General features: G+C 46.1%; 1 non-coding gene and 1 pseudogene across 1 annotated transcript; both read right to left on the bottom strand.

Moving 5' to 3' along the window:
- Positions 1-11886, bottom strand: part of LOC118382075 (high-affinity choline transporter 1-like) — a 31388-nt pseudogene extending 19502 nt beyond the window's left edge.
- Positions 11887-14323: 2437 nt separating this feature from the next.
- On the bottom strand, positions 14324-14395 carry trnaq-uug (transfer RNA glutamine (anticodon UUG)). The gene has a single exon. It is a non-coding gene; the product is annotated as a tRNA-Gln (tRNA).
- Between the last annotated feature and the right edge of the window lie 107 nt (positions 14396-14502).

Genomic DNA, 14502 nt, shown 5'->3' on the forward strand with positions numbered 1-14502 from the left:
ATGACTGTAATGTAGAGACTGGTGATATGACTGTAATGTAGAGACTGGTGATATGACTGTAATGTAGAGGAGAGAGAGAGACTGGTGATATGACTGTAATGTGTAGAGACTGGTGATATGACTGTAATGTAGAGACTGGTGATATGACTGTAATGTAGAGAGAGGAGAGACTGGTGATATGACTGTAATGTAGAGACTGGTGATATGACTGTAATGTAGAGAGAGGAGAGAGACTGGTGATATGACTGTAATGTAGAGGAGAGGAGAGACTGGTGATATGACTGTAATGTAGAGGAGAGAGACTGGTGATATGACTGTAATGTAGAGGAGAGGAGAGACTGGTGATATGACTGTAATGTAGAGGAGAGTAGAGACTGGTGATATGACTGTAATGTAGAGGAGAGAGACTGGTGATATGACTGTAATGTAGAGGATAGAGACTGGTGATATGACTGTAATGTAGAGACTGGTGATATGAGAGAGAGAGCCTGGTGATATGACTGTAATGTAGAGACTGGTGATATGACTGTAATGTAGAGACTGGTGATATGACTGTAATAGAGGAGAGAGACTGGTGATATGACTGTAATGTAGAGACTGGTGATATGACTGTAATGTAGAGGAGAGAGACTGGTGATATGACTGTAATGTAGAGGAGAGGAGAGACTGGTGATATGACTGTAATGTAGAGGAGAGGAGAGACTGGTGATATGACTGTAATGTAGAGACTGGTGATATGACTGTAATGTAGAGACTGGTGATATGACTGTAATGTAGAGAGACTGGTGATATGACTGTAATGTAGAGACTGGTGATATGACTGTAATGTAGAGGAGAGGGAGAGACTGGTGATATGACTGTAATGTAGAGGAGAGAGAGAGACTGGTGATATGACTGTAATGTAGAGGAGAGGAGAGACTGGTGATATGACTGTAATGTAGAGGAGAGGAGAGAGACTGGTGATATGACTGTAATGTAGAGGAGAGGAGAGACTGGTGATATGACTGTAATGTAGAGGAGAGGAGAGACTGGTGATATGACTGTAATGTAGAGGAGAGGAGAGACTGGTGATATGACTGTAATGTAGAGGAGAGGAGAGACTGGTGATATGACTGTAATGTAGAGAGAGGAGAGCCTGGTGATATGACTGTAATGTAGGAGAGACTGGTGATATGACTGTAATGAGACTGGTGATAGACTGGTGATATGACTGTAATGTAGATGAGAGGAGAGACTGGTGATATGACTGTAATGTAGAGGAGAGGTAGAGACTGGTGATATGACTGTAATGTAGAATGACTGTAATGTAGAGACTGGTGATATGACTGTAATGTAGAGGAGAGTAGAGACTGGTGATATGACTGTAATGTAGAGGAGAGGAGAGAGACTGGTGATATGACTGTAATGTAGAGACTGGTGATATGACTGTAATAGAGACTGGTGATATGACTGTAATGTAGAGACTGGATATGACTAATAGAGACTGTGATATGACTGTAATGTAGAGACTGGTGATATGACTGTAATGTAGAGACTGGTGATATGACTGTAGAGGAGAGATAGAGACTGGTGATATGACTGTAATGTAGAGGAGAGAGACTGGTGATATGACTGTAATGTAGAGACTGGTGATATGACTGTAATGTAGAGGAGAGAGAGCCTGGTGATATGACTGTAATGTAGAGGAGACTGGTGATATGACTGTAATATAGAGACTGGTGATATGACTAATGTAATGTAGAGACTGGTGATATGACTGTAATGTAGAGGAGAGGAGAGACTGGTGATATGACTGTAATGTAGAGGAGAGGATAGACTGGTGATATGACTGTAATATAGAGACTGGTGATATGACTGTAATGTAGAGACTGGTGATATGACTGTAATATAGAGACTGGTGTTATGACTATAATATAGAGACTGGTGATATGACTGTAATGTAGAGGAGAGGAGAGACTGGTGATATGACTGTAATGTAGAGGAGAGACTGGTGATATGACTGTACTGTAGAGGAGAGGAGAGACTGGTGATATGACTGTAATGTAGAGACTGGTGTTATGACTGTAATGTAGAGACTGGTGATATGACTGTAATGTAGAGGAGAGGAGAGACTGGTGATATGACTGTAATGTAGAGACTGGTGATATGACTGTAATGTAGAGGAGAGGAGAGACTGGTGATATGACTGTAATGTAGAGGAGAGAGACTGGTGATATGACTGGTGATATGACTGTAATGTAGAGGAGAGGAGAGATGAATATAGAGACTGGTGATATGACTGTAGAGGAGAGGAGAGCCTGGTGATATGACTGTAATGTAGAGGAGAGGAGAGACTGGTGATATGACTGTAATGTAGAGGAGAGAGAGACTGGTGATATGACTGTAATGTAGAGGAGAGGAGAGAGACTGGTGATATGACTGTAATGTAGAGGAGAGGAGAGAGACTGGTGATATGACTGTAATGTAGAGGGGAGAGACTGGTGATATGACTGTAATGTAGAGGAGAGAGAGAGACTGGTGATATGACTGTAATGTAAGGAGAGACTGGTGATATGACTGTAATGTAGAGGAGAGGAGAGAGACTGGTGATATGACTGTAATGTAGAGGCTAATGTAGAGGAGAGGAGGACTGTAATGAGAGACTGGTGATATGACTGTAATGTAGAGACTGGTGATGACTGTAATGTAGAGACTGGTGATATGACTGTAATGTATGAGTAATGTAGAGACTGGTGATATGACTGTAATGTAGAGGAGAGGAGAGACTGGTGATATGACTGTAATGTAGAGGAGAGGAGAGAGACTGGTGATATGACTGTAATATAGACTGGTGATATGACTGTAATGTAGAGACTGGTGATATGACTGTAATGTAGAGACTGGTGATATGACTGTAATGTAGAGACTGGTGATATGACTGTAATGTAGAGACTGGTGATATGACTGTAATATAGAGACTGGTGATATGACTGTAATGTAGAGACTGGTGATATGACTGTAATGTAGAGACTGGTGATATGACTGTAATATAGAGACTGGTGATATGACTGTAATGTAGAGACTGGTGATATGACTGTAATGTAGAGACTGGTGATATGACTGTATGATAGGAGTATGTATATGTTTTACTTATCAAATGCTTATTCAATCCGTATCTAACTTACTTGACTTATTTAACACATTAACAAATGAATCATCCATCCATCAATCAGTTGATCTCACCACCAATAAGAAGTCATCAACCCACTTGAAGACCTTCTCCTTCTCCATGTGTCCCAGCCAGGGGGCCTGGTAGGTGTGGTTGAAGGCTGTCTGGGTGATGTCACCCACCACTGGGTTGGCCATGAGGAACGGGACACACAGCCACTGGCAGCAGAGACAGAAAAGCCCAAATTAAAAATGATTAAATCCTGTCTTTGTGTGCAGCCACAATGAGACACATGAACATACATTAAATTGTGTATGATAATGATCATTTTATGTTTTCGTCCATCAAAAGTACATCCATTCGTATGTTCAGATGAGTTCCATCTGTTAAAAGACAGAACGTTTCTGTGTTTTTTTGTTGGGCAATTATCTCCGTTGTCAATCATCTGACAACAGATCACTCCTAGGTGTTGGCTCCATCCAAAATACTTGGACAATGTTTCCACGGCCTTACACTCACCAGACTGGTTTAGATTCAAAATGGCCGCCTGTCCCTCACCAGACTGGTTTTGATTCAAAATGGCCACCTGTCACTCACCAGACTGGATTGGATTAAAAATGGCCACCTGTCACTCACCAGACTGGATTGGATTCAAAATGGCCACCTGTCACTCACCAGACTGGATTGGATTCAAAATGGCCGCCTGTCCCTCACCAGACTGGTTTAGATTCAAAATGGCCGCCTGTCACTCACCAGACTGGATTGGATTGAAAATGGCCGCCTGTCACTCACCAGACTGGATTGGATTCAAAATGGCCGCCTGTCCCTCACCAGACTGGTTTAGATTCAAAATGGCCGCCTGTCCCTCACCAGACTGGTTTAGATTCAAAATGGCCGCCTGTCACTCACCAGACTGGATTGGATTAAAAATGACCGCCTGTCACTCACCAGACTGGATTGGATTGAAAATGGCCGCCTGTCACTCACCAGACTGGATTGGATTCAAAATGGCCGCCTGTCCCTCACCAGACTGGTTTAGATTCAAAATGGCCGCCTGTCACTCACCAGACTGGATTGGATTAAAAATGACCGCATGTCACTCACCAGACTGGATTGGATTGAAAATGGCCGCCTGTCACTCACCAGACTGGACTGGATTCAAAATGGCCGTCTGTCACTCACCAGACTGGTTTAGATTCAAATTGGCCGCCTGTCCCTCATCAGACAGGATTGGATTCAAAATGGCCGCCTGTCACTCACCAGACTGGATTGGACTCTAAATGGCCGCCTGTCCCTCACCAGACTGGATTGGATTCAAATTGGCCGCCTGTCCCTCACCAGACTGGTTTAGATTCAAAATGGCCGCCTGTCCCTCACCAGACTGGTTTAGATTAAAAATGTCCGCCTGTCCCTCACCAGACTGGTTTAGATTCAAAATGGCCGCCTGTCACTCACCAGACTGGATTGGATTGAAAATGGCCGCCTGTCACTCACCAGACTGGATTGGATTCAAAATGGCCGCCTGTCACTCACCAGACTGAATTGGATTCAAAATGGCCGCCTGTCCCTCACCAGACTGGTTTAGATTGAAAATGGCCGCCTGTCCCTCACCAGACTGGTTTAGATTGAAAATGGCCGCCTGTCACTCACCAGACTGAAGAAGATGAGGATGAGCTGGATGACGTCGGTGTAGGCTACAGAGTAGAGTCCTCCCAGTAGAGTGTAGACGATGGCCACCACTGCAGAAATCCCCACAGAGTAGGAGTAGGGCAGGTCCAGAATCACACTCATGGTGCCACCTGCAGCACACACACACACACACACACACACACACACACACACACACACACACACACACACACACACACACACACACACACACACACACACACACACTTTTAGCTCAGCGGGCTAACACAGTTTTGTGGCACCACAGATAAAAACTGTAAAATCAGGTTAAACTGAGTTGGTCCCTCGCCGTTGTACTGGAAGTGTGACGTGACGGGTTTGAAGTAACAAACAACATTCTTCACACGCCAGCTAGAATGAGCATGACTGACTTTCAACAAGTGGTCATTAAAAACCCACCTGACCTGTTTCCCCTCCCTGATCAAATTACTCCATCTAGAACAAGCCTGCATCTCACCAAGCTGGGGCGTTGTGTAACTATTCCCCAGGTTACTCCATCTAGAACAAACCTGCATCTCACCAAGCTGGGGCGTTGTGTAACTATTCCCCAGGTTACTCCATCTAGAACAAGGCAGCATCTCACCAAGCTGGGGCGTTGTGTAACTATTCCCCAGGTTAACTATTCCCAGGTTACTCCATCTAGAACAAGCCTGCATCTCACCAAGCTGGGGCGTTGTGTAACTATTCCCCAGGTTACTCCATCTAGAACAAGCCTGCATCTCACCAAGCTGGGGCGTTGTGTAACTATTCCCCAGGTTACTCCATCTAGAACAAACCTGCATCTCACCAAGCTGGGGCGTTGTGTAACTATTCCCCAGGTTACTCCATCTAGAACAAACCTGCATCTCACCAAGCTGGGGCGTTGTGTAACTATTCCCCAGGTTACTCCATCTAGAACAAGCCTGCATCTCACCAAGCTGGGGCGTTGTGTAACTATTCCCCAGGTTACTCCATCTAGAACAAGCCTGCATCTCACCAAGCTGGGGCGTTGTGTAACTATTCCCCAGGTTACTCCATCTAGAACAAACCTGCATCTCACCAAGCTGGGGCGTTGTGTAACTATTCCCCAGGTTACTCCATCTAGAACAAGGCAGCATCTCACCAAGCTGGGGCGTTGTGTAACTATTCCCCAGGTTACTCCATCTAGAACAAACCTGCATCTCACCAAGCTGGGGCGTTGTGTAACTATTCCCCAGGTTACTCCATCTAGAACAAACCTGCATCTCACCAAGCTGGGGCGTTGTGTAACTATTCCCCAGGTTACTCCATCTAGAACAAGCCTGCATCTCACCAAGCTGGGGCGTTGTGTAACTATTCCCCAGGTTACTCCATCTAGAACAAACCTGCATCTCACCAAGCTGGGGCGTTGTGTAACTATTCCCCAGGTTACTCCATCTAGAACAAGCCTGCATCTCACCAAGCTGGGGCGTTGTGTAACTATTCCCCAGGTTACTCCATCTAGAACAAGGCAGCATCTCACCAAGCTGGGGCGTTGTGTAACTATTCCCCAGGTTACTCCATCTAGAACAAGGCAGCATCTCACCAAGCTGGGGCGTTGTGTAACTATTCCCCAGGTTACTCCATCTAGAACAAGCCTGCATCTCACCAAGCTGGGGCGTTGTGTAACTATTCCCCAGGTTACTCCATCTAGAACAACCTGCATCTCACCAAGCTGGGCGTTGTGTAACTATTCCCCAGGTTACTCCATCTAGAACAAGCCTGCATCTCACCAAGCTGGGGCGTTGTGTAACTATTCCCCAGGTTACTCCATCTAGAACAAGGCAGCATCTCACCAAGCTGCATCTCACCAAGCTGGGGCGTTGTGTAACTATTCCCCAGGTTACTCCATCTAGAACAAGCCTGCATCTCACCAAGCTGGGGCGTTGTGTAACTATTCCCCAGGTTACTCCATCTAGAACAAGCCTGCATCTCACCAAGCTGGGGCGTTGTGTAACTATTCCCAGGTTACTCCATCTAGAACAAGCCTGCATCTCACCAAGCTGGGGTGTTGTGTAACTATTCCCCAGGTTACTCCATCTAGAACAAGCCTGCATCTCACCAACCTGGGGCGTTGTGTAACTATTCCCCAGGTTACTCCATCTAGAACAAACCTGCATCTCACCAAGCTGGGGCGTTGTGTAACTATTCCCCAGGTTACTCCATCTAGAACAAACCTGCATCTCACCAAGCTGGGGCGTTGTGTAACTATTCCCCAGGTTACTCCATCTAGAACAAGGCAGCATCTCACCAAGCTGGGGCGTTGTGTAACTATTCCCCAGGTTACTCCATCTAGAACAAGGCAGCATCTCACCAAGCTGGGGCGTTGTGTAACTATTCCCCAGGTTACTCCATCTAGAACAAGCCTGCATCTCACCAAGCTGGGGCGTTGTGTAACTATTCCCCAGGTTACTCCATCTAGAACAAACCTGCATCTCACCAAGCTGGGGCGTTGTGTAACTATTCCCCACGTTACTCCATCTAGAACCAACCTGGGTCGAGCATCTCACAAATATGGGGCGTTGTGCCAGCACCATACCACCCTGCATACCACTGCTGGCTTGCTTCTGAAGCTAAGCAGGGTTGGTCCTGGTCAGTAAAAAATCCCATGGCACTTATTGTAAGAGTAGGGGTGTTAACCCTGGTGTCCTGGCTAAATACCCAATCTGGCCCTCAAACCATCACGGTCACCTAATAATCCCCAGTTTACAATTGGCTCATTCATCCCCCTCCTCTTCTCCCCTGTAACTATTCCCCAGGTCGTTGCTGCAAATGAGAACATGTTCTCAGTCAACTGACCTGGTAAAATAAGGGTGAATTAAAGAGTTAAACCTACATAAAGACAAGCCTGACAGGTCCATCAGGAAAGAATGGCTGTGTCTACAATGGTACCCTCTCCCTTATATAGAGCATTACTTTGGACCGGGGCCCATTGAGAATATATAGAGAATAGGGTGTCATTGTGGATGGATCCAGTGACTTAACATACTTTAACAGAGATGTAATGGTGTCCAAAACTGGCTAGAGGCTGAATGACTGTGTGTTTTTTGCGTCTGTTTATCTAAGTTGTTTGAAACAGGGAGGAATGTGGCTCCTGCTTTGGAACACCAGACAGTGATTCAACTGCACTCTGTGTATGTGTGTGTTTTGTGTGCAGCGAATGATTTAGTACGTTTGTGTTTACAAGTGATAATGTGTGTTGTGTGTTTTGAAACAGTTGTTTGTTTGTTGCTGTTGTTTGGTTGTACATATTACCTAGTCCGACCAGTGTGCAGGCGACCCACAGTGCATCCATTACAAGGGCAGGGAACACCAGAGCTCCACTCACTACTCTCCCATACTTGATCTGGAAGGGATCCATCATAGTGACATACTTCTTCTCCCTCATCGGTTTGGCAAAGAATATACCACCTGAGATAAAAGAGGGAGAGAGGGGGTGGGGAGGGAGGGAGGGGGGAGGGAGAGGGGGGGGAGGGAGGGAGGGGGAGAGGGGTGGCGAGAGAGAGGAGGAGAGAGGGAGGGGGGGGTGGGGAGGGAGGGATGGGGGAGAGGGGTGGGGAGGGAGAGGGGAGAGGGGTGGGGAGGGAGAGGGGGGGGAGGGGGGAGGGAGAGAGGGGGTGGGGAGGGAGAGAGGGGGGTGGGGAGGGAGGGAGGGGGAGAGGGGTGGCGAGAGGGAGGAGGAGAGAGAGAGGAGGGAGAGAGGGGGGGGGGAGGGAGGGAGGGGGAGAGGGATGGCGAGAGAGAGGAGGAGAGAGAGGGGGGGTGGGGAGGGAGGGGGAGGGGGGAGAGGGGTGGCGAGAGAGAGGAGGAGAGAGAGAGGAGGGAGAGAGGGGGTGGGGAGGGAGGGAGGGAGGGGGGGAGAGGGGTGGCGAGAGAGAGGAGGAGAGAGAGAGGAGGGAGAGAGGGGGGTGGGGAGGGAGGGAGGGGGGAGAGGGGGGTGGAGGAGGAGAGAGAGGAGGAGAGAGAGAGGAGGGAGAGAGGGGGTGGGGAGGGAGGGAGGGGGGGGAGAGGGGTGGCGAGAGAGAGGAGGAGAGAGAGGGGAGGAGGGGGTGGGGAGGGAGGGAGGGGGAGAGGGGTGGCGAGAGAGAGGAGGAGAGAGAGAGGAGGGAGGGAGAGGGGGTGGGGAGGGAGGGAGGGGGAGAGGGGTGGCGAGAGAGAGGAGGAGAGAGAGAGGAGGGAGAGGGAGGGGGGTGGGGAGGGAGGGAGGGTGGCGAGAGAGAGAGAGGAGGAGAGAGAGAGGAGGGAGAGAGGGGGGGTGGGGAGGGGAGGGAGGGGGAGAGGGGTGGCGAGAGAGAGGAGGGGGGAGAGAGAGGGGGGTGGGGAGGGAGGGGGGGAGGGGGAGAGAGGAGGAGAGAGAGGGGGAGAGAGAGAGGGGGTGGGGTGGGGAGGGAGGAGGGGGGGGAGAGGGGTGGGGAGAGAGAGGAGGAGAGAGAGAGGAGGGAGAGAGGGGGTGGGGAGGGAGGGAGGGGGAGAGGGGTGGCGAGAGAGAGGAGGAGAGAGAGGGGGAAGTGAGAAAAGAGGGAGAGAGAGGGGGGAGGAGAGAGGAGGGAGAGAGGCGGGGGAGTAAGAGAGGAGGAAGAGAGGGCGAGAGAGGGGAGAGAGAGAGAGGAGGGAGAGGAAGAGAGGGAGAGAGAGGAGGGAGAGGAAGAGAGGGAGAGGAAGAGAGAGAGAGGAGGGAGAGAGAGGGAGAGAGAGGGTGGAGGAGAGAGACGGGGAGAAGAGGGAGAGAGGGAGAGGAGGGTGAGAGAGAGAAGGGGTGAAGAGGGAGAGAGAGAGAGGAGGGAGAGAGGGGGGGAGTAAGAGAGGAGGAAGAGAGGGTGAGAGAGGGGAGAGAGAGAGAGGAGGGAGAGGAAGAGAGGGAGAGAGAGAGAGGAGGGAGAGGAAGAGAGGGAGAGGAAGAGAGAGAGAGAGAGGAGGGAGAGAGAGGGAGAGAGATAACATAAACAGTGCACCAATAACAAGCCGATAAGGTGTGTAGAATATTTGAATGAATTGAAGGTCAGTTAAAAACTACAGACTGGGATGTGTGTTTCAGCACAACAACGTCCCGCCACTTCACACATTTTGGAAACTTTGATATTCTTACATTTTTTTATGATTATTTCTGATTGTGAAATATTAAACTTTGTGTGTGTGTGTTTGTGTGTGTGTGTGCGCGTGTGTGTGTGCGTGTGCGTCTTACCGATGATGAAGGAGACGGAGGTCTGTAGGGGCATGAAAGCCCAGACCAGACCCAGGTTAGGGTTATAGACAACCTCTGCTATCCCTACGATAAAGCCTCCTCCAACCCACGTAGCTGCAGGACACACACACACACACACACACACACACACACACACACACACACACACACACACACACACACACACACACACACACACACACACACACTGTTTGTCCAAAGGTAAGGAATGATCTATACTGTCTCTACAGTACAGTGTGAATACAGTAATAGTGAGTATAGTTGTAAAGGTACAGCGTGAATACAGTAATAGTGAGTATAGTTGTAAAGGTACAGTACAGTGTGAATACAGTAATAGTGAGTATAGTTGTAAAGGTACAGTGTGAATACAGTAATAGTGAGTATAGTTGTAAAGGTACAGTACAGTGTGAATACAGTTATAGTGAGTATAGTTGTAAAGGTACAGTACAGTGTGAATACAGAAATAGTGAGTATAGTTGTAAAGGTACAGTGTGAATACAGTAATAGTGAGTATAGTTGTAAAGGTACAGTACAGTGTGAATACAGTTATAGTGAGTATAGTTGTAAAGGTACAGTACAGTGTGAATACAGAAATAGTGAGTATAGTTGTAAAGGTGCAGTACAGTGTGAATACAGTAATAGTGAGTATAGTTGTAAAGGTACAGTGTGAATACAGTAATAGTGAGTATAGTTGTAAAGGTACAGTACAGTGTGAATACAGTTATAGTGAGTATAGTTGTAAAGGTACAGTACAGTGTGAATACAGAAATAGTGAGTATAGTTGTAAAGGTGCAGTACAGTGTGAATACAGTAATAGTGAGTATAGTTGTAAAGGTACAGTGTGAATACAGTAATAGTGAGTATAGTTGTAAAGGTACAGTACAGTGTGAATACAGTAATAGTGAGTATAGTTGTAAAGGTACAGTGTGAATACAGTAATAGTGAGTATTGTTGTAAAGGTACAGTACAGTGTGAATACAGTAATAGTGAGTATAGTTGTAAAGGTACAGTGTGAATACAGTAATAGTGAGTATAGTTGTAAAGGTACAGTACAGTGTGAATACAGTAATAGTGAGTATAGTTGTAAAGGTACAGTGTGAATACAGTAATAGTGAGTATAGTTGTAAAGGTACAGTGTGAATACAGTAATAGTGAGTATAGTTGTAAAGGTACAGTACAGTGTGAATACAGTAATAGTGAGTATAGTTGTAAAGGTACAGTGTGAATACAGTAATAGTGAGTATTGTTGTAAAGCATTACACAGATCTAAAGACATGGCCACACCTCACCTACCAGTCATGGTGAATATTCCCACAAGCAGGCCGATATTCCTGTCTCCCAGTAAGGTTATCTCTGTCTTGTCTCCCGTACTTTTCTTCTCCATAGCCCTGGACTTCCGTGCTGCCCACAAACCTGTCCCCAGGACCAGCAGATAGAACACTGCCATGGCAACCACACCTGGAATGTTCAGAACCATGGTGGAACACTGGAAATGCTCACAGAAAGAACACTGACTCTGAACACTCCCAGACAGAACACTGACTCTGAACACTCCCAGACAGAACACTGACTCTGAACACTCCCAGACAGAACACTGACTCTGAACACTCCCAGACAGAACACTGACTCTGAACACTCCCAGACAGAACACTGACTCTGAACACTCCCAGACAGAACACTGACTCTGAACACTCCCAGACAGAACACTGACTCTGAACACTCCCAGACAGAACACTGACTCTGAACACTCCCAGACAGAACACTGACTCTGAATACTCCCAGACAGAACACTGACTGTCAGGAGTTCTGTCTACTGAGTTGCAGTAGTAGTGGCAGTATAGTCTTGTTCCTGGTTGGATAGTTCAGAGCGCCTGCTCTTTTCTACTTCTGGCTTGATTGGTCGCAGTGGAGGAGGAGTAAAGGGAAGTGGGCAGGGCATTCAAAGCAGTAAGGAAATAATATGGTGATTAGTAGATAAATAGTAAGAAGTAAGTAGAGCATGAAGTCCTTGGTAGATAAATAGTAAGAAGTAAGGAGAGCATGAAGTCCTTGGTAGATAAATAGTAAGAAGTAAGGAGAGCATGAAGTCCTTAATAAATGATAAAACAGCATGCCTGGGTCTCACCTAATACTGACAGTCTGTACCTGGAGAGGTCAAAGGATGGTGTCAAAACCAAAAGTTACTGAGTACCTCTTTTGGGAGTTCCCTTACTGTTACCACAATGTTTTTCTTCATGTTCACGGGAAAATAAAAGACTAAACTTGTCAGAGTTAGCAACAGTAACTAAGGTGGTGGGGCTTAGTGAAGGGTCAATTCACAGCACATATTGACGGGTACACATCAGAGGAGGCTGGTGGATCTAAGGAGGATTGGCTCATTGTAATGGCTGGAATAGAATCAATGGAATGGTATCAAACACACACTGTATATTTAACTCGGTTCCATGTATTCCAGTCCAGCCATTACAATGAGCCTGTCCTCCAATAGGTCCTCCCACCAGCCTCCTGTGGTACACATTCTGCTTTTACTTCCTGCTTGGCTCCAATGACTACACTCAAATGATGTATATAAACGCTGGATTGCTGATGATATGTATTGGCCAATGAGAGTCTTTAAAGCCATCGGTCGGCCATATTGGAACTCGCCAGAAGGAGCAGTCATCCAAAGGAATGAATGGAATTCAACAGTATTTCAATAAAATGTTTCAAGGACAAATTGACATGTATTTAAGTATTTTTTGTTGTTGTAGTCGGGACAGTATCTTTATTAATCTCTAACAATGATATTTTAAGGAAAATGTTTTAATGTATTTTTTAATTTTGTATTTTAATATTTAGCTCACATAATATAGTTTTAAAGTATACCTCAATCAATCAATCAATTTGTCTTGTTGCATTAACCGATGTCACAAAGTGCTGTACAGAAACCCAGCCTAAAACCCCCAAACAGCAAGCAATGCAGATGTAGAAGCATGGCGACTTTGAAAAACTCCAAAGAAAAGCCAAAAAAACCTTGGAAGAAACCTAGAGAGGAACCAGGCTCTGAGGGGTGGCCAGTTCCTCTTCCGGCTGTGCCGGGTTAAGGTATCTGTAATAGAATAAAGTGATAAAAAGTAAATGTAGACATAAAAAAATGCATTTCTATAGCTTCCATGATAGTTTTACAACAGTGAGGGATTACCAAGATGGATGCACGGTGGCTTCAAACCACCCCAAATTGTATTCTAGTCTATTCTAATCGTTGGTTAACTCAACATCCACTTATAATGCCATCGTTGACATGAATGGCGACTCCCTTTCTATTAATTCTGTTTCAATGACTCACGCAGCGACAGCACCTGGGGCGCAGTAAGCACTGTGAGTGAGGTGCTGAAATATTCATGTTCACAGGCATGGTCCTTCTGTAGCTCAGTTGGTAGAGCATGGCGCTTGTAACGCCAGGGTAGTGGGTTCGATCCCCGGGACCACCCATACGTAGAATGTATGCACACATGACTGTAAGTCGCTTTGGATAAAAGCGTCTGATAAATGGCATATATTATATAGAAGTTGGTGGAATTTAAAGGAAAGTCTACTCAAATGTGATGTTGTCCTCGTGTTTCTTTGCTATGTGAAGGTTAAAAACAGGGCCGCAATTCAACACATATTGCCATGGGGCAGATAGAAAATGTTGCTGTTTTAAAGCTAATTTCCTGCAAATAAACACATTTTGCCATGAGGCTTAGAGAAAAAGTTGCATTTTAAAAACGAATTTCCTGCTATTCTAAACATTTTGCCCTGGCTTATCATGTGCATATATGCTTTGTGGCACTACGGGGGGGGGGGGCTAAGACTAAAATACATCCACAGATCACTGAGTCTATATAATGTCTCAGCTAAGACTAAACTACATCCACAGATCACTGACTCTATTTAATGTCTCAGCTAAGACTAAACTACATCTACAGATCACTGACTATATATAATGTCTCAGCTAAGACGAAACTACATCTACAGATCACTAACAAGAGTGCTTATCGACTCCCACCCACTTGTTTCTTTCACACATAAGTATTTTAAAGTTGACAGGGGAGGAGTGTGTCACTGCAAAATCAAGGTAGGTCCTACCGAGATTTGAACTAGGATCGCAGAATTCAGAGTCCTGAGTGCTAACCATTACACCATAGAACCCTATACAGAATACTTATTGTAGAGTTCCGATTTTCAAGTCATTTGTACACCGGATAAACAGCAGATTATGAGATTATTGGTTGGCCATGTGAATAATTCAGCACAAAAAAATGGGAAGGTTCTACCGAGATTTGAACTCGGATCACTGGATTCAAAGTCCAGAGTGCTAACCATTACACCATAGAACAATATTCTAAATCCACATGGAAATTGAAAAAAAAAAAATCTGCGTTTCATTAGCAACAGCGGGCTGTCGTTCCTTCACGTGTTGCAAATACTTGCAAATTGGAACTCT

Source organism: Oncorhynchus keta, unplaced genomic scaffold (assembly GCF_023373465.1).
Source record: "Oncorhynchus keta strain PuntledgeMale-10-30-2019 unplaced genomic scaffold, Oket_V2 Un_contig_13916_pilon_pilon, whole genome shotgun sequence".
Classification (NCBI taxonomy): domain Eukaryota; kingdom Metazoa; phylum Chordata; class Actinopteri; order Salmoniformes; family Salmonidae; genus Oncorhynchus; species Oncorhynchus keta.